The 20,134-nt window shown below is 36.1% G+C and overlaps 1 protein-coding gene across 1 annotated transcript in view; it reads right to left on the minus strand.

Annotated features, from left to right (window-relative positions):
- The window catches only part of PIK3C3 (phosphatidylinositol 3-kinase catalytic subunit type 3), a 136,886-nt gene that overhangs the window by 97,465 nt on the left and 19,287 nt on the right, over positions 1 to 20,134 (minus strand). The gene's annotated exons all lie outside the window — the stretch shown is intronic.

Here is a 20,134-nt window from a genome sequence, read left to right on the forward strand (position 1 = left end):
TTTGGCAAAGAAGCAGAGGCAATATAACAGAACAAAGACTTTCAACAAATGGTTTGGAACAATTGGTGCTCCACATGCAAAAAAAATGCATCTAGACACAGAATTTGAAACACAAAAATGAAGTCAAAATAGATCACCTAGGGATGCCTGGGTGGCTCAGTTAAGCATCTGCCTTCGGCTCAGGGCATGATCCTGGAGTCCCAGGATCGAGTCCCACATTGGGCTCCCTGAATGCAGCCTGCTTCTCCCTCTGCCTAAGTCTCTGCCTCTCTCTCTCTCTCTGTGTGTCTCTCGTGAATAAATAAATAAAATCTTAAAAAAAAAAAATAGATCACCGAAATGCAAAATTATAAAACCCCTAGAAGATAACATAGAATAAAATCTAGATGAACGTGGGTATGGAAATGACTTCTTTTTTTTTTTTTTTTTTTAATTTTTATTTATTTATGATAGTCACAGAGAGAGAGAGAGGCAGAGACATAGGCAGAGGGAGAAGCAGGCTCCATGCACCGGGAGCCCGATGTGGGATTCGATCCCGGGTCTCCAGGATCGCGCCCTGGGCCAAAGGCAGGCGCCAAACCGCTGCGCCACCCAGGGATCCCTGGAAATGACTTCTTAAATGCAACACAAAAGCACAATCCATGAAAGAAAATAACTGACAACCTGGACTTATTAAAATTAAAAACTTCTGCTCTATGAAAGACATCATCAAGAAAATGAGAAGCTACACCACAGAGTAGGAGAAAATATTTGCAAAAGACATGCCTGATAAAGGACAGTCATCCAAAACATACAAAGAACTCTTAAAATATAGTATGAAAATAAGCAACCTGGTTAAGAAAAGTGTGCCAAAGAACCTTAATGGACAGCTCATCAAAGAAGACACATAGATGGCAAATGAACAATATGTCAGGGAAATGCAAATCAAAACAAGATACCACTAAACACCTATTAAAATGGCCACAATCTGTAAACACCTATAACACCAAACGCAGATGAGGATGTGGAGCAACAGGAAGTCTCATTTATGCTGGGAATTCATTGCTACATTGGGGGAAAAAAAATAGTACAGCCACTTTGGAAGACAGTGTGGCAGTTCTTACAAAGTAAATATACTCTTACCATACGATCCAGGAATTGCATTCCTTGGTATTCACCCAAATAAGCTGAAAACATGTCCACACAAAAGCCTGCACATGGATATTTATAGCAGATTTATTCAGAATTGCCAATACTTGAAAGAATGAAGATGTCCTTCACAGGTGAATGGACAAATGTGGTACATTCAGACAATGGAGCATTATTCAGTGCTGAAAAGAAAGGAGCTATCAAACCATAAAAAGATACAGAAGAACCTAAAGTGCATACTACCACGTGAAAGAAGCCAACCTGGAAATACTATATACTGTATGATTCCAACTACATGACATTCTGGAAAAGATAAAACTAAAGAGACAATAATAATATAAACAGTTGCCTGGGGTTAGCAGGGGAAGAAAAATAAATAGGTCGAAGAGAGAACTTTTAGGGCAGTGAAGCTAGCTGTATAATAATATAATGATGGATAAGTACCATTATATGTCTGTCCAAGCCCACAGAAAGTACAACACCAAGAGTGAACCCTGAGGAAAACTAAGAACTATGCGGGATTATGATGTGTCAATGCAGATTCATCAATTATAATAAATGTACCACTATGGTGGGGGGATACTGATAATGGGGGTCACTATGCAGGTATGGGAACAGAGGGCATATAAGAACTCTCTGTATCTTCCTCTTAATATTACTATGAACCTAGAACTGCTCTATAAAAATTAAATCTTTGCAAGTCTAAAAAAGGGGTAGGGTTAATGTCACCTTCTCATTTGAAACATTTTTACATATAACAGAAACCATACACAACTATCAAGATAAGAAATGCACTTGGCTAGACACTAATCATTATATTTTTTAGAAAAAATAGCTTTAAAAATTTTGTTTAAAGGTCCACAATCTGCCATTTAAACATGTTAAAAAATAATGAAGTCTTTCCTAAAAGTATCTCCATGTTCTACATTTCTTATATTTTGATTATAAAGAGAGAAATTTATAGTAAGAACAGTTTCTCAAATGGGAAATAAACTACTTTGTCTATTTCCTTCCCATCTCTCAATCTAAAGAAATTATAAAAACTAAGTTACATACAGTTAGGCATTTCTCTGAGGTCTATAATTTAATATTCCAAGATTTAAGGGCATACATGTGCAAGTGTGTTTTAATTTTAAGAAGCAGTGATTAAAGGATTAACAGTAAAAAAGAACTGGCAGTAAGAAAATAATTTCTGGAGTTGCAGTTGACAGAGCCCTATGAAGATCTTACATATCAATCTACCCTTGGTTTCAGAAATTAAATAATGCATTGATACTTCAAATCCACAGAGAATGAGACAATTTCCAAGGTCCTCAAATTGGAACAAGATTTTATTAGAAAGTGTAATTTAAACAGCAATATTCATGTTTCAAAACCTCTCTTTCTGGGGATCCCTGGGTGGCGCAGCGGTTTAGCGCCTGCCTTTGGCCCAGGGCACGATCCTGGAGACCCAGGATCGAATCCCACGTCGGGCTCCCGGTGCATGGAGCCTGCTTCTCCCTCTACCTGTGTCTCTGCCTCTCTCTCTCTCTCTGTGTGACTATCATAAATAAATAAAAAATTAAAAAAAAACAAAACAAAACAAAACAAAAAAAAAACCTCTCTTTCTTTTTAACAAACTCATAGCATAAAGCAAAACTGGGCAGCAAAGCCCTACAGAATGGTTTGTATTTCGTTTCCATCATATATGTTATGATGGTATTCCTACAAGGACGCCAACACTTCTAACAATTATTAGCTCTCAAGGAACTAAAAACCTTCTTTAATATTCTTTATCTTCTTCAACTAAGGAATTCTCAGCATAACTACGTGGCCATACTATTTCAGAAGTAAAAACAGTAACTTCATACAAAAATTTTGAGGACCATTGTAATATAAAAATATCACCTTAGCTTTCTTCCAAATAACAAATTCCTTTTTACCCGAGGTAATATCTAAATGAAAATGGATAAGGCAATATCAGTGCTTAGCGTAATTCCTCATATAAGACAGGGACTAAGCATTTTGTTGAAGTTTAAGCAAATACACTATGATCGTGGAAAGAGACCAAGAATTAGTCACAAGGAAACCAAAGAACACTAGGCAATGTGACCTAAAGGGAGTACTAGAGTTGGAGCCAGAAGACCTGGGTTCTAAACCTAGCACTCCATTTTCCAACTCTCATTTTTTAATTGAACTATTCTTGATGTACAGCATTACATTAGGTTCAAGTGTACAACATAGTGATTAAACAAGTCTACACATTATGCTATGCTCACCACAGTATGCTATGCTATGCTAACAATTTAAGTCTGTCATGTTTGAACCCATATCTACAAAATAAAAGTATTAACTTCTATTCCTATTCCCAAAATTCAAAGAAGATAACTGATGGAAAATATAACAGTAGTTATTATTTCCCATAGTCCATCAAGATTTTTATTCTTGCTCACTTTGCAACATGTTCCAAACTAGTTTTTGAAATCAATGAAAATATAAAGGGTCCATATTATAGGATTTGCTTTTATGAACAAAAGTTAACACTAAAAATCAGTAATTAGACTTTATATGATTAGACATAATATAGCAAGAAAGAAAAGAAAAATAACACTTATTTCACATGCCAAATTTTTGGTACTTTTTATAACCTAACCACACTATAAAGTAGATAGTTCTGACCCCAATTTGCAGGTGATTATCAACTACTACAAGGAAGTGGCAGAACGAGGATTTAAATCCCAGGTCTATGTGATTCTATAGTCCATGCTCCTTCCACCAGTTTTGCTGCCCTCTTTACTGATGCACTCTTTAGGAAGATATTTAGTTAAACTAATTTCTGTAATGTATTGAACACTAGTTTCCTATGCATGATATAGTATATCAGCGTAGGTGATTCTACGCTGGTTACCTCTGAGGCAAGAATCAGGAATAGCAAATTAAGTTTAGGTGCGGGAGAATGTAGTAGGGCTTTCTTTCCCTTACTATATCATCAGACAGGTCATAAATTTTCTGAGGTCATTTTCACTAGTTCCAGAATTCATGTTTTCTGCTAATACATATTATTTCTTACGTAGCATATAACCAGCTTCTCCATTTGAATACTATAGATGACCATTCTCAACCATACAGATAGCCACCAAAGAATGAGTGGTCAGGATGGCAGTACCATAAATTGGTAAAGTCACAAGTTTAAATTATCCTAGATAAATTCACATTTGTGCATCATTATTCACAATACGGAAAATTTAGACATAAAGAATATAAATGTCCACTGAACTGTATGGTACACATACACTATGGAATACTGTATACCCTGATGCAGAAAAATTATTGCTTCTGTTGAATGCACAAGTGACTACAAAAGGAGAGGTACCACTTATACTATGACTCTTTACAAGTTTATCTCCTGACCAGACTCTGAGATTGAGAGAATTGCTAGATATTTCTCCTTGATTTAGTTTTTATAATTTCTACAGAATTGGAAAGTTGTCACTCAAAATGTCCACTAGCCACCTGCACTATTTATCTATTTACTGTGTTACAAATCACCCCAAAACTGAATACCTTAAAACAATAATCAGTTTATTATTTCTCATGATTCTTGGAGAAGTCAAGAAGCCATCTTCTTGTGGGACATCTAGATTATTTTTTCTATTGGCCTAAGAGTCTCTCGTGAGACTACTGTCATTTTGGTGGCTGGAGCTAGAATGTCCAAGATAGCTTCACTCACATTTACAATAACTTTGTGGGATAAGATGGGCTCAGCTGGTAAACCAGGGTGGTTGGGCCTCTCTATTTATGCATGTATGCTCAGAGTTACTCCCTCTCCAGATGGTCTTTCAGCACAGGAAGTCCAACAGGATACCCAGACTTCTTACATATGGCTCATTGTTCCCAAAAGTGCAAAAACAGAAGCTATCCACTTGTCTTAAGGTTTAGGCCTGGAACAGGCACAGCCTCACTTCAGATGGATTGTATTAATTAAAAAAAAGTGGGATCCCTGGGTGGCGCAGCGGTTTGGCGCCTGCCTTTGGCCCAGGGCGCGATCCTGGAGACCCGGGATCGAATCCCACGTCGGGCTCCCGGTGCATGGAGCCTGCTTCTCCCTCTGCCTGTGTCTCTGCCTCTCTCTCTCTCACTGTGTGCCTATCATAAATAAATAAAAAAAAAAAAAAAAAAAAATTAAAAAAAAGTCACAGAGCCACTACAAACCAGCAATTGCACTCATAACAGACTCTCCTACAAAGATACAAATGTAGTGATCCAAAGGGGCATCTGTACCCCAATATTCATAGCAGCAATGTCCACAATAGCCAAACTATACAAAGAGCCCAGATGAATGGACTCTATCCATCAACAGATAAATGAATAAAGATTTGGTATATATATAATAATGGAATATTATTCAGCCATCAAAAAAATGAAATCTTGGGGCACCTGGGTGACTCAGTGGTTGAGCATCTGCCTTTGGCTCAGGTAGTCATCCTGGGGTCCTGGGATCGAGTCCTGCATTGGACTCCTGCAGGGAACCTGCTTCTCCCTCTGCCTATGTCTTTGTCTCTCTCTCTGTTTCTCTCAAGAATAAAAAAAATAAAATCTTAAAAAAAAAAAAAGGAAAGAAAGAAATCTTGCCACTTGCAACAATGTGGATGGAACTAGAGGGTACTCTGCTAAGCGAAGTCAGTCAGTCAGGGAAAGATAATTATCATTTGATCTCACTCATATGTGGAATTTAAGAAACAAAACAAAGAAGCATAGGGGAAGGGAGGGAAAAATAAAACAGGGAGACAAACCATAAGAGACTCTTAATCATAGGAAACAAATTGAGGGTCACTGGAGGGGAGGGGTGGGAGGATGGGATAATTGGGTTATAGGCATTAGACAAGGCACTTGATGTAATGAGCACTGGTTAATATACAACTGAAGAATCACTGAACTCTACTTCTGAAACTACTAATAATATGCTATACGTTAATCAACTGGATTTAAATTTTTTAAGGTATAAAAAAATAAAATAAAAATAAAGTCACAGAGCTAGAGCATATCCCAAAATGGAATGGAAGAGTGAGTATCAAGAGGCATGTTTCACTGAGGGTCATCTTTGGAGACTAGCTAGTATAGCACTTATTGAAAAGGCCAAACATGTAATACAGTTGACTGCTCAATTGCAAAAGGCCTGTGGGAGAGAATCTGCAGATGGCAGTCAGCTCTTGACTGGACTTCAAGCAATAGGGAGATCTAGAATTAGCTATCACAATTCCTAAATGATTAGCCCTGCCTTCCTCTCCAAAACAATCTCCCACAACTTTCCAACTGGCATTCTATACATAAGGCATTTTACATTGAAGACTCAATACAGATGAAATGATTAAACACTGGATAAAAACTTTTTACTAAAAAACTTGGAAAATGTTACAAAATTATAAAGCACTTATGCACTTTATAAGCAGGTGTCATAATTAGATCATAATCTATGTTACTTCATTTCTTGTAGGTGCTAATAACAATGGAGATGGCCTTGGTGGTTTTCACCAGTCCAAAGCAGCTGCTGGTTGTCTCCAGCCTGGGCACTTCCACAGTAACTAAAAAACAAAAATGAACTTTAACAATGTATATTTCATTTTGGGTCTGAAACGTCAGTGACCTAGATCTTTCAAAAGACAAAATCTGCATTCTGTTAAACAGCAGGATAAAACTAGTACAATCTGTTTCAAATTGCTTGTGAAGAAATAATCCTCACAAGGGTGCCCATCATAGGAAGGAGATAGGTCAAGAAAGCAATAAGAGTGTCAATCTCCCTTTTTAAGGAACACAGGTTTCCACAGAATTCACAAGAAGACACACAGAACTCAGAAGAGAAGTTCACTGTCACAGAAATAATAGAATTATTGAGTTCTAACGTCAAAACTTACAGCAATGGGTCATTAAAGGCCATTTAAATAAAAGAAACTGTTAAGACAGTATGTTCAGGAAACTGCTTGGAGTACCAACCATGTACTGTCAGCCTTAATAGGAAGACAGAAACAAGGTCTCATATTCCTCGGTGTTGAATACAAGTGCTGCACTTAATATAAACTAAGCATAGCTGGGAAAACAAATGTCAAAGCCATCCCTAGGAATATGACTTCCATGATCACCACAACTCACAGTTCATCTCTCCTTACCTGTCTTACTAGATAGATTCATATTCTACTACAAGCTTCTTGAGTGCTAGAGCTATGATGGTTGATGGAATCCAGCACTTACCAATTCAATGAATATATTTGCAAAGGACTTCTCATGTAAAAGGGTGACAGATGGAAAAAAAATGTTTGTACACTTCAGAATTCTACTTCAGAGGTTTGGAGAATGGATGGGAAACATGGTGTCAGGGCAGGACAGGTACATTCAAAAAAATCTGGAGAGAAGAATGATTCAGGTCCTTGGGTCACTTTTCCCTAGTATTTATATATTCTTAGTGTAAGTGTATGTTACTTGATTGCTACTGAAAGCTGCAAACTTTCATTGGGTCCTCTGCACTAGAGGTAAGCACAGAATGTTAAACTACAGAACCAAGTTCCCTGCCCTCACAGAACTTAAGGGTAGGAAGAGATGAGTCTCTTAGATTTATACCCTTATGTGTATCTACAGATTAAAGCAGTAATATGAAAGTACTGAACAGGATGCTATGACAGAAAATAATGGGGGATCTTGAGAAGGCCTCTCAGGCAGGTAATAGTCAAGCAGAGACTAGAAGGATAAAAGAATCAGCCAAACAAACAGAATGATACCACCCAGGCAAAGGAAATAGGTTGTCTGTGGGCACAACAGTAACTTTCATGTGCCTAGGGATTAACAAAAGACCAGATGGTAGTCCTCAGTAAATATTAAATTAAATAAATCAAGTTCTCTTTAAGGTGGAGGGTAGGAGGGAGCCCAGGTGGCTCAGCGGTTTAGCACCTGGAGACCCGAGATCAAGTCCCACATCAGGTTCCCTGTATGGAGCCTGCTTCTCCCTCTGCCTGTGTCGCTGCCTCTTTCTCTCTCTCTCGCCCCCCCCCCCCCCCCCCGGTCTCTCATGAATAAATAAAATCTTAAAAAAAAAAAAAAAAAGGTAGAGGGTAGAAGATCTACATACACATAAGATGCTTACTGAGAATCAGCTTTCTTGAGGCTCATCATCATCTAGATTTTTCCTTAGACACTATACTTAAAGCCTGAAGAAGGAAAGGGAAGAGTAAGGACTGAAAAATAATGTCTTTTTATTTCAAGTCTGCCCAGAAATCTGTAGTGAGACAAATGGGGAGAAGAGGTGTGGAGAGGGAAGAAGACATTCACTGACTCAAAAGGAAACTAGAGAGAAATGATTTCTGCCTTTCAAATTATCCTTGGCTGATTTCTTCTGTATTCATACACCTATCTTTATGAAAGAAATCAATCATCATGTATTTATCAAATAATACCAGACACGTAGCCCCAGTTCACAGATGCTATGCAAGGGGTTACTCTTGTTTATTAAGAGACGATATAATTCCATAAGGAGTTTAGTGACTAGCGGTGAAAACAAGATGAACACATAAGACAATATATAAAAGAACTCAAAGATGCATACCAAATTTTAATCCTGATTTTAAGCACTCACACATACCTTATACCTTATCATTACACCTGCTAACCTGGAAATATAGTATATGAGCGAATCAAATAAGCCATCTAAAAACAACTCAAAACAATACTCCTTTCTTATTTTCAAACCAACAGAAAACTTAGAATGAATAATGGCTTTACAACACCACAGAATGGCAAACATTTTAAATATTCAACCAGAGGACTGCTGAAATTCATCATGGCGCAGCCATTCACACCAGGCAAAGACCTACAGTTTTTACAAATCATATTGTAGAAGTATCTTTTTTTTTTCAAAGACTTTATTTATTTATTCATGAGAGACACAGAAAGAGAAAGGCAGAGACACAGGGAGAGAAGCACGCTCCATGCAGGGAGCCCAATGTGGGACTCAATCCTCAACTCCAGGATCACACCCTGAACTGAAAGCAGACGCTTAACCACTGAGCAACCCAGGCATCCCTCATATTGCAGAAGTATCTTAAATGACCTGGAACAATTCTGAAACACGATTAAGTGTAAAAACAGGATTCAACTAAACACATATACAATATCATCCCAATTTAAGAATACGTATACACTTACGTAACATGTATATTTATTTGATTACTGAAAACATATCAACAAAAACATTAATGATGGCTATTTCTGGGCAAAAGGTTAGAGGAGATTTTTATAGTCTTTGTGTTTTACCAATTTTCTTTTAAATATCTTTTACTTCAAAAAATAATGTTATTTAAAAATTAAAGTGATTTTAAAAACAATTAAGTGTGAGGAAATCTCTGCTGAGAAAGCCACTAAAGATCAGCATTAATCAAGATGATGCTATAATGAAGTTACTTCACCTCATAATAAAAACTAAAAAAAAGACCTGATTAATTTAATTTGAGCATCTAAAATGGAAACCAGGCATTAACATAATTGTTCTCTCTCAAATTATTTCTTCCAAAAGCCTTTCAACAAGGTCTTACTAAAGAACTGTATAAATTAAAAACCACCATTTTTCAATATACAGTTACCAAAAACTCCTATACAGAGAAATTTATAGGCTTTATGTATCAAACCTTACTCATGTCAAGGAGCTTTATGAGGAAATTTACAAGATAAATAAATTTTCCCTCCAAAGAAGTAGCTATATGATACCTGGGCCAGATACACATATGCTTTCTTAGGGAATCGAAGAGGGGAAAAATGACAAGTTGTATTCTTTACCCTGTCACTGGAATATTAAATGAAAAAACTCAGTCCGCTCTGTCACCAGAAAGAAAACTTTCAGATTCACAGAGTCTATGTGAAAGTTCAAAATTTCTCTCTTGAAACATGTAAGAATACTGACCAATAAAAGTGCTTGCTATTACTACATACAAGACTATTTTTCTTCAGCATGATTATATAAGTGGTATTTAATTCAACTACCTCATTATCTTCTTCCTCTTAATTCCCTCAAGTTAAAGGCCAAAGCATAATTCTTTCAACTGTAACACTTCCCTGAACCTAGACTGGAACTGAGCTAAATTAATAAATGTTAGTTGAAGAGAATACATTGTAGGTCAGCTAACGCATTCACAAGATGCACTATGGCTCATAAAATTCTATTATTAAAATGTACAATTCTTCAATAAACATACGACAATGAATCTTACTTGTATCAAATCAAATACAAGCCATACAGGAATTTATAATTCAAGAACAAATATAGCTGTATGTAAGAATTCACTTGGAACTGCTAAAATTAAAAAAGGATTTGTGTGTGTGTGTTAGAGACTTTGTACACGCACTTATGTATTTATTTCTTAGGAAGCATAGGAGTTTCTTCTATCTTGCTGATTAACGAAGTCTTAACTACAAATCTTCAATTTTACTTTGAAACTTAACATGTAAATCTTATTCAGGAAGAGTGGTTTCTGCATCATAAAAGTTTCATTCAGTTAAACTTCTTAGCGATTAATCTAGTCTTAAAAGCATGTTACTTCCTATTTTTCTGGCAGAGACTATAGTTGTAAAGACAGGCAATAGATTTATAGAACATCAATCAATATTATTTTAAGGCTCAATCTTAAAAATGACAAAAACTAATTTAGTCTACTTGCTACCATTGTTTTCAAGACAAATCTAAAAGCTTTGACAGTCTTAGACAACAGTAAGCAAACCAAAGTGATTGATAAAGAAGATTCTACTATGTATCATTAGGAATAAATTTATAAGAGATTCCCAAATCTTTCTTTTATAACAAAAAAGAACTGCAACACGGAATCAAATCAAATAAGCTATGTTTATAAAAATTACACCTATTATTTATATAAGACCTGTAGCTAAGAGGTGTTTTTGATGATGTCAGTGGTGCCACTGAACAAATTTCATACCTCTGAATGATTTCAGCAGCTGTCATCATAATTCTGTTGTTTATTACTGTCATTTACAAAAGATCTGAGGAAGGAAATATACCAAAGTGAGATGCTTCTGCCTATCTCAAATTTTATAGCAGGATTCTGTTCTTTTATTTTTAAAGTAACAAATCTCTCCATTAACACTTCTGATCACTGCTTTCATTCCCCTAAAACGTAGACATTTAAAAAACAGGAGTTTTTGCTGTTGTTGTTGTTGGTTTCTTGTCACTAAAGTACATTAATGACAGACAAAATACATAAATGAGGTTCTCATTTTTTGAGACCATGACATAATTTCTACTGTACTCATTACTATTTGTCTTTCATCGTGATGCTGTTGATGCTAATGTCATTTTTTACGATTCCTATTACAAAAATAGAGTCCGAATGACCACCTTTTTTTTTTCTTTTGAAGATTTTACTTAGGGATCCCTGGGTGGCGCAGCGGTTTAGCGCCTGCCTTTGGCCCAGGGCATGATCCTGGAGACCCGGGATCGAATCCCACGTTGGGCTCCCGGTGCATGGAGCCTGCTTCTCCCTCTGCCTATGTCTCTGCCTCTCTCTCTCTCTCTCTCTGTGTGTGACTATCATAAATAAAATTTTAAAAAAAATTTAAAAAAAAGATTTTACTTATTCATTTGAGAGAGAGAGAGTATGCACACAGGCAGGGGGAGGGGCAGAGGAAGAGGGAGAAGCAGGCTCCCCACTGAGCAGGGAGCCCAATGCTGGGCTAGATGCTGAGCTCCCTGGATCCCAGGACCCTGGGATCGTGACTTGAGCCAAAAGCAGAATGATTAACCAACTGAGCCATCTAGATACCCCCAATTGACCGCTTTTATCAATGAAAAATCACCATAAATACAGAAATAGCTGGTTATGAAATGAGCCACTGTGAGAGCTATAATGAGGAGTTTTGACTGCCAGTCTTTCTATCTAGTCATAATGTATCTCATTACAATTTAAATCTTCCACCAGTTTTGGTAGTTCTATTAATTTTAAAAACATAAAATAAAAGATAATGCCTTCATTTTTTGAAACATCTCCTTGGATAATTCCATATGTCTCATATGTCTAAAACCTAATCAGAAAATATCATTATGCAAAGTACACATTTAAGTCATCAATTTGGGGGTGCAAGGGTGGCTCAGATGGTTAAGTGTCTGCCTTTGGCTCAGGTCATGATCTCTTGGTCCTGAGATGGAGCCCCACATCAAGCTCCCAACTCGGGGCAGTCTGCTTCTCCCTCTCCCTCTGCCTCTGCCCCTGCTTGTGCTCTCTCAAATGAATAAACAAAAAAACTTTAAAAACAATCTTTTAAAAAGTCATCAATTTGGTAACCTGTCCTAGAATTTGTAACCAAAAATGATGTCCAACTTATAACAAAACTCATTTCTTAAATTATATTTCTAAAAACCAAAACATTTGCCAATCTTAGTTTTCCAATATATGTTCTCTAGATCCATCTAACATCAAGAGCAAATAAGCAAATAACATTGGGTTTAAGCTCCAATTTCGATAATATGGAAGACTAAGATAAAGTAAAAATCCTCACACGACAAACACCTAAAACATATGAAGTAATAGTAAAATAGGTATAACAACTTAGAAAGTCTCACACCAGATAAGTTTCCAATCTACAATTACAATCCAATGAAAGCTAAAGTCAATAGTCATAACAAACAAATGGAATACATCTCATATGGATATCTCATTATCCATATGAGATAATACTGGAAATAAAATAACTATTTCAAAATAAAACAATAACATAAAAACATTAAATACAAATCAAGGAATCAAAACACAAAAGAACAAGACATTATCTATGACTAGAGATATATGTACACCTTAATATTGGGTACAGTAATTCTTCCCATTGTATTCCCCTTTTTCAAACTCAAGTAGTTTTACAATATGGATCAACAAAACTGCTGAGATCAATATGACCATGATATTAAAATTAGAGAAGTAAAGTCAAAGAAAGGAAAGTAATAGGACATTCTTATTTATAAATATATACAAAATTTAAGCAGAAAATTAGCAAACTGAATCAAACAATTAAAAAACAAAATAGGGAAACCTGGGTGGATCAGTGGTTGAGAGTCTGCCTTTGGCTCAGGGCATGATCCCAGAGTTCTGGGATCTAGTTCTGCACTGGGCTTCCTGCATGGAGCCTGCTTTTCCCTCTGCCTGTGTCTCTGCCTCTCTCTGTGTGTCTCTCATGAATAAATTAATAACATCTTTAAAAAAAATAATAACGTATGGGGGCGCCTGGGTGGCTCAGTCAAGTTGAGCATCTGAATCTTGATTTTGATTCAGGTTATGATCTCAGGGCTATGAGATCAAGCCCCATATCAGGCTCCACTCACAGTGGACTCTGCTTGTCCTTCTCTCTCTACTCCTCCCCCTGCTTGAGTGTGTACTCTCTCTTACTCTCTCTCAAATAAATAAATATTTAAATAGAACATATCATAATGCAACAAGATTTATTCGAAGAACGTGAGGACAATTTAAGACAGAATACCTATTAATGTAATCCTTTACATAATTAGGTGTATCAGGGGTCGCCAAATGAGTACACAAACTCACAGGACTCCGAGGCAGCTGTAATCACAGCTAAGATTTATAATAGCAACACAATAAGAATATACAGTTAGATGGTTCAGTAAGGGAAAAAAGACAGAGGGTCTGGAAAAATCCATACATAGGCTTCTATACTTTTCCCCCTCCACCCAAAAAAGAAACATACTTGAGTATGCTTTTTTCTCTAGGAAGAAAAATGCAGCCTAAGAAGGCCCATTTGAGATTAGAGGTTTTTATCAGGGGCTGGTCACACTCTGTTCCCTGAATTCTCTGCTCTCAACTACCTAAGTTCTAGACTCCCAGGAAGAAAGCAGGTATTTGCTATCAATCACAATGTATAATAGCCTAGGCACCATCAAACATCTATACCAGACAGCCTAGCGATTTAGCACTGCCTTCAGCCCAGGGTGTGATCCTGGAGACCCGGGATCGAGTCCCACATCAGGCTCCCCACACGGAGCCTGCTTCGCCCTCTGCCTGTCTCTGCCCCTCTTTCTGTCTCTAATAAATAAAATCTTAAAAAAAAAAAAAAATGTTGCTGATACTCTGAAAGGTGGAAAGATCTGACGCCCATCTCACTGCTAGACTTCCCATTATAAAAAAAAAAAAAGATCTATATCAAAGATCTATATCAAGTTCTCAAACATCAACTGAGGGCCATCCCTGCAAGCAGGACCTCCTAGAGATGGCAGCCTCAGGCCTGTTAAGTTAACTGTTTTAAAGAAAGAAAAAAAGAATCTCCAAAATATTTTGGTAATTTTCAATCCTCGTGCATCATATAAAGTTTTAGTAATATAAAAGAGGACTTTCTTGACCATACACACACACACACACACACACAGAAGTACAAGCCAACATCTTATTAAATGGTTAAATGTAAAAAATATTTTCTTTAAAGTCAGGAACACACAAGGATGCCTCCACTACTGTTTCTGTTAGACACTACATCAGAGTTTCATGTCTCAGCCACAGAAGAAAAACATAAATGAAAGAAATAAAAATTATTTTCAGGTCATTATCACATAGAAAAGTCAAAAGAATCATTAGATAAACTATTTGAAACAATGAATTCAGACAGAAATGTTGCTGAATGTAAGATTAATAAACAGAAATCAATATTATTCCAAAATTCCTATTTTTTTTTACCAATCTAAAAATACAATCTTTAGAAGACATACAATACCAACAAAAACTACTTGAGATTTAGAAATAAATGCAACAGAAAATGTATAGATGCTAATCTTTGAAATCCAACAATTTCACTCCTAGATTTCTACACTAAAGAAATCACTTGTGGATATACGGTGCAATATGAAACAGTGTAATACGAAATGGCATTCACTTCAGCCCTGTAAATAACAGAAAAAGCTGAAATTGTTGGGAGAATAAATAAATTTACTCACCAATGGAATACTATAGAATAGTTAAATGAAAGCAATCAAGCTACATATATTGACATGGATAACTATCAAGAATAGCATTAAGTTTAAAAGAGTAGGGCAGCCCCGGTGGCGCAGCGGTTTAGCGCCGCCTGCAGCCTGGGGTGTGATCCTGGAGACCCGGGATGGAGTCCCACGTCAGGCTCCCTGCATGGAGCCTGCTTCTCCCTCTGCCTGTGTCTCTGCCTCTCTCTCTCTCTCTCTCTCTCTGAATAAATAAATAAATCTTTAAAAAAAATTAAAAAATAAAAGTAAATTACAAAACAAAAAAATGAGGGAAGTTTTAACAAATATCTGTGATTTTTTAAAATCTTTTTTAAAACAGTAAGAAACAAGGCAAAATGTTAAATGTCCAATCTTGACAATGAATACATGGATGTCTATTACATTATTTTATGTTTTTTGTTTAAATTTATAACATAAATTAAAAAACTTAACTGTACACATACATAATTTTAAAATCCAGGCATTCAGGGAGCCTGGGTGGTTTAGACAGTTGTGGGTCTGCCTTGGGCTCAGGTCATGATCCCAAGATCCTGGGTTCAAGCCCTGCATCGGGGTGCCCTGCATCGGGCTCCCTCTGCCACTCCCTCTGCTTGTACTCTCTCCCTCTATCAAATAAATAAAACATTAAATTAAATTAGATACAAAAATAATAATTTAACTCGCAAGGACTGGGAAAACTGAATGAACCTATAGTCTGTGAGTGCCTTCTTAACTACCTTGTCTCACCAATCTTGGGGTTCAATTACCACTTAACTGATTTGGTTAACTCCTTTAGGCTGAAGAACACTTTGATGAAGAAGATAAAACTCAACTAATTCAATTAGGTTGTCTCACATAGACCTATTTCTCCAATGTTCTTCTAGTGCCTTCAAAACAAAATAAAATTTATATTTAAAATACAAATATTTTGTGATCCTTAGGGATTTTTCTTCTAAATGTCAGACAATTCTTGTCATAAATACTTATGTCCACCCCAAATAATCTCTTGAGAATCACTGTTTCTCTTGGGCTGTCTTCCGTTTTAGATTCTCAAATCAGGGACGCCTGGGTGGCTCAGCAGTTGAGAGTCTGCCTTTGACTTGGGGCGTGATCCCAGTTCATGGATGGAGTCCACATCAGGCTCCTTGTGAGGAGCCTGCTTCTCCCTCTGCCTGTGTCTCTACCTCTCTCTTTGTCTCTCATGAATAAATAAACAAAATCTTTTAAAAGGTAAATTCTCAAATCAATGGAATGTCTTGTTGATTCCACTCTTGTTGAAACTGTTTTCTTAGAGTCCAAGACTAACCCCAAACTTGATCAATTACTGCATTCCCTGGCTACAACTGGAATCCTAATGTATAATGTGACACCCTTCACATGCCTTAAATCTTAAAAAAGTCAAATACTTATCTTTGGAAAAATTTACATGAAGAATTTAAAGACCTGAATTTAGGTCCTGGTTCAACTGACTGAACATGACACCTTAAATAAATCACTTAACTTCTCTAAGTTTCCATCTTTTCAAGAGTTTAAAATAATGTATGTGTTACAAGTCTAATCATTACACTCATTAGAATCAAATGAAAGTACATAAGATAAAGTAACAACAGCTAACATTTGTTAGTGCTCAGTGATGCCTCACAATATGAAATCCTTTAAGTAGTTTATCTCATTTATATGTAGTCTTCACAATAATGCAAAAAAGTAGATGCTAACTATTATTACTATCATACAGATGATGGCTTAGGAAGAGTGAAGTAGCTAACCTAAGATCACAATTAAACAAATGACAACTGAAATCTGAATGAAAAACTATGTTCAAAGTTATGATTTTAAACACTTCTCTATTTTAGTTCTTAATCTATACGAAAAGCCTTTTAGATATTAAAACACCTTATCATGCAAGATGATTATGATTATTAGTTATTATTCATAATGGCACTAATAATGACACCATTTACCTAGTAATACCCTTTTGTCTCCAACATACAGAAGTGTGCCTTCATTAGAGCTGGTGATGATGGTGGTGACAAAGAGGAATATTACTGTAATAACTGTACAGTGACAGATGGTAATGACACTTATCATGGTGAGCATTTCATAAAATATATAAATGTCAAATCACCACGTTGTACACCTGAAATCAATATAACATTGCATATCAACCAAAATATTTACTTATGTTCCCAAATTTTATTTTGCGAAGTAAAATCATTTTTTAAATGCTACTGTCAAATGAGACATTTTAATACTCAAAAGCACAAGAATCTTAGACTAAAGTCCCTTTAACATTGAATAAATTTTTAAGAAAACGTTAACAAAAGAGGACTTTTCCACATATTTAAAATCAAAATCTCAGTAAGCTACTCTAATTAATGTCTTTAGACTAGTACCCACTCAATGTAATGTATTCAATGTAAAATACTTTTTTTCAAGGGCAAATGTTTCAGCAGGTCAAAGAGTACTATAAAGTAATTTAAAATTAATAGCCTCAATCCCACTTCACAAAATTTCGTCACCAAAAAATTTCTTGTTACCTTAATCTCAATTTTAAACGATTATTTTGTCAATGTTTATTCAAAAGATATAGTATAGAAAGCATATTCAAGTAATGCTCTAAAAAGACAATGTCAAGAGAGAAAGTCCTTTGCAGATTTCCCCAAATTGAAATATCTCACAGCATTTTCTAGTTCCTTCAGGCTAGCTCCTTCGTGGCTCGCTAAGAAATCAACAATCTCCTGAAGACTAATTTAATTTTCAAGGTACCTTAAGAAACAGTGTTCTGGTAGCAGACACAAATAACACAGTTACCCAAAACATAATAATATGGTCACTAACCCATTACAAATTAGTAAATTGGCACTCTAGACCAGTGCTATCCAACAGACCGTTTGGTAATAATGGAAATACTCCATATCTGCACTGGCCAATAGCTGCTAGTCACATGTGGCAATTGAGCATTTGAAATGTGATTATGATAACAGAGCAACTGAATTTTTAATCTTATTTAACTTTAATTAACTTAAATTGCCACATGCGAATTACAGCTATTATTTTAGACACTACAGCTCTAGATTATAAATAACCCTTCAAACTGATTGGCGTTGAGCCTGTTCTCAAGATACTAATTATTCCCGGATGAACTAAAAACATCCAGTTTCTATTGCTATAAACCTGAAGTCTGGATCCTGGACCCTGGACTTAGAATGAACCCGTGCAGACAATATGAGGGTCAGCCTGAAACATCATCTCATCTTACCATAACTTCACTGTCGCAGTGTTCTCCTATACACTCAACTTTCCCCAACATATCTGTGTCACACAGACCACAAAGCATTTTTCATCTAGTCGTTACTTTCTCTTTGCTTCCTCTTAATCAAATTGACAGAAACTAAAGCACATTCCAAAGGCATCAAGCAGAGCTGCTAAAATGAAAAGGAGACAGCGGAGAAGCATGCTTTTGCACTAACCTTTCATGTCTAAAGACATGGATTCAAATATAAATCAAACACTGAAGCTTGGTAGTCACATCCAAAACCCCAGGTGGATATGCATCCTAGTCATAAAATTCTTACAATATGACAAGCTGAAAAACGGAGCAGATGGGAACAATGGGTAAATTTGCTCAAGTAAGGCCCACAATCATTAAAAGGCTAGGTCATGGACAATGAAAGTAGAGTGTATGTTGCAGAGGTCTGGCCTTTGATTATTTTCACAAATCAATTCAAACAGAAAGATGCTACATTTGTAAATATTAATTAGCAAAATTTAGAGCTGGGGAAAAAAGATAATGAGGAAAAACTGGAAGGGGGGTGAGTACATTTTATTGCATTCATTTATTCCCATTCCCTACTAAGTCTAAGAAATCCAACTTACAAAAAATAAAAACCAAACTGAAGGCTCGCATTTGTTTCCTTTTTTCACACTTGTTTCCTCAAAGGAAAACTAGGCATGTTCACAGAATGATGTAAAGTAATCAAAGAGGTTAATTCCACTAAAATTCTTCTGAAAGGGTTTGACTTTGAAAAATACCCAACCTAGAAATCGGGCTTTTAAACTTCAGTTATTCATACTGCAGTCATAATTCAACTTTCATAGCTGAGCAAGCAATAAGTCAGAATAAGAACAGTTAGTCCAGCTTGAGTTTGAGGTTCTTTGCTTAATAATTATCTAATGCCATCTTTCCACAAGCCATTTAAATAGTTCATCTTCATTTCACAGTCCTTTTGTCCCATTATCCCCAGGCAGCCAAGACTAAAGCACTTCTATAACTGAATAAACTTTCTTACATGACAGTTTGAAAACTGTCACTGTGCTATTTATTTTGGCTCATGGGTACAACGCACAGTAAATATGCTTCGCTATTATTAAGATTTATGTACACCTATCTACTCGAGTCCAACTGCCTTCTCAACAATTAGAAACAATCATAGTAAATTCACTGGCTTGAAAATCAAAGTACAAAAAATAAACCATTCAGTTCTAACCACATCAGCCTCTTCTGTTGAAGACTCATTTATTTTCTTAAAATGGCAGTGTGAGAAATAAGAGTATTACATCTAAAATCTGTTCCCTTTGTATAAAAATGGAAACACAGAATATACTTTCCCAGTTTTTAAAAAATGTACCAAAGACAATTTCAAAGTGTTTTGAGGAAGAGGATGACAACCTAATTGAACAAACTTTTTAATGTGGAACCAGAAAAATGAGAGAGAGAGGAGGAGGAGAGGAAAAGAGAGCTACTGTGGTGCAATTTTTTTTTTTTTTTTTTTTTTTTTACTGTGGCGCAATTTTAACAACAAACAAATATGAAAGTATAGTGTTAAGTTCAGACATAACAAGTATCAAAGTGCACTTTCTCTGATACAAGGCAAGGGAAACATACTCAGAAAGCCAGTCTGAAAACCTGAACTAAAGAAGCAGGTACTAATCAAACAACAAAAACCAAATCAAAGAGCAGAGCCACATCACTCTCATTAGGCAGTCCTGAATACTCTAGGCATACAGACCGCAGAAAGAAAGGAATGA

Source organism: Canis lupus, chromosome 7, assembly GCF_011100685.1.
Source record: "Canis lupus familiaris isolate Mischka breed German Shepherd chromosome 7, alternate assembly UU_Cfam_GSD_1.0, whole genome shotgun sequence".
Lineage (NCBI taxonomy): Eukaryota > Metazoa > Chordata > Mammalia > Carnivora > Canidae > Canis > Canis lupus.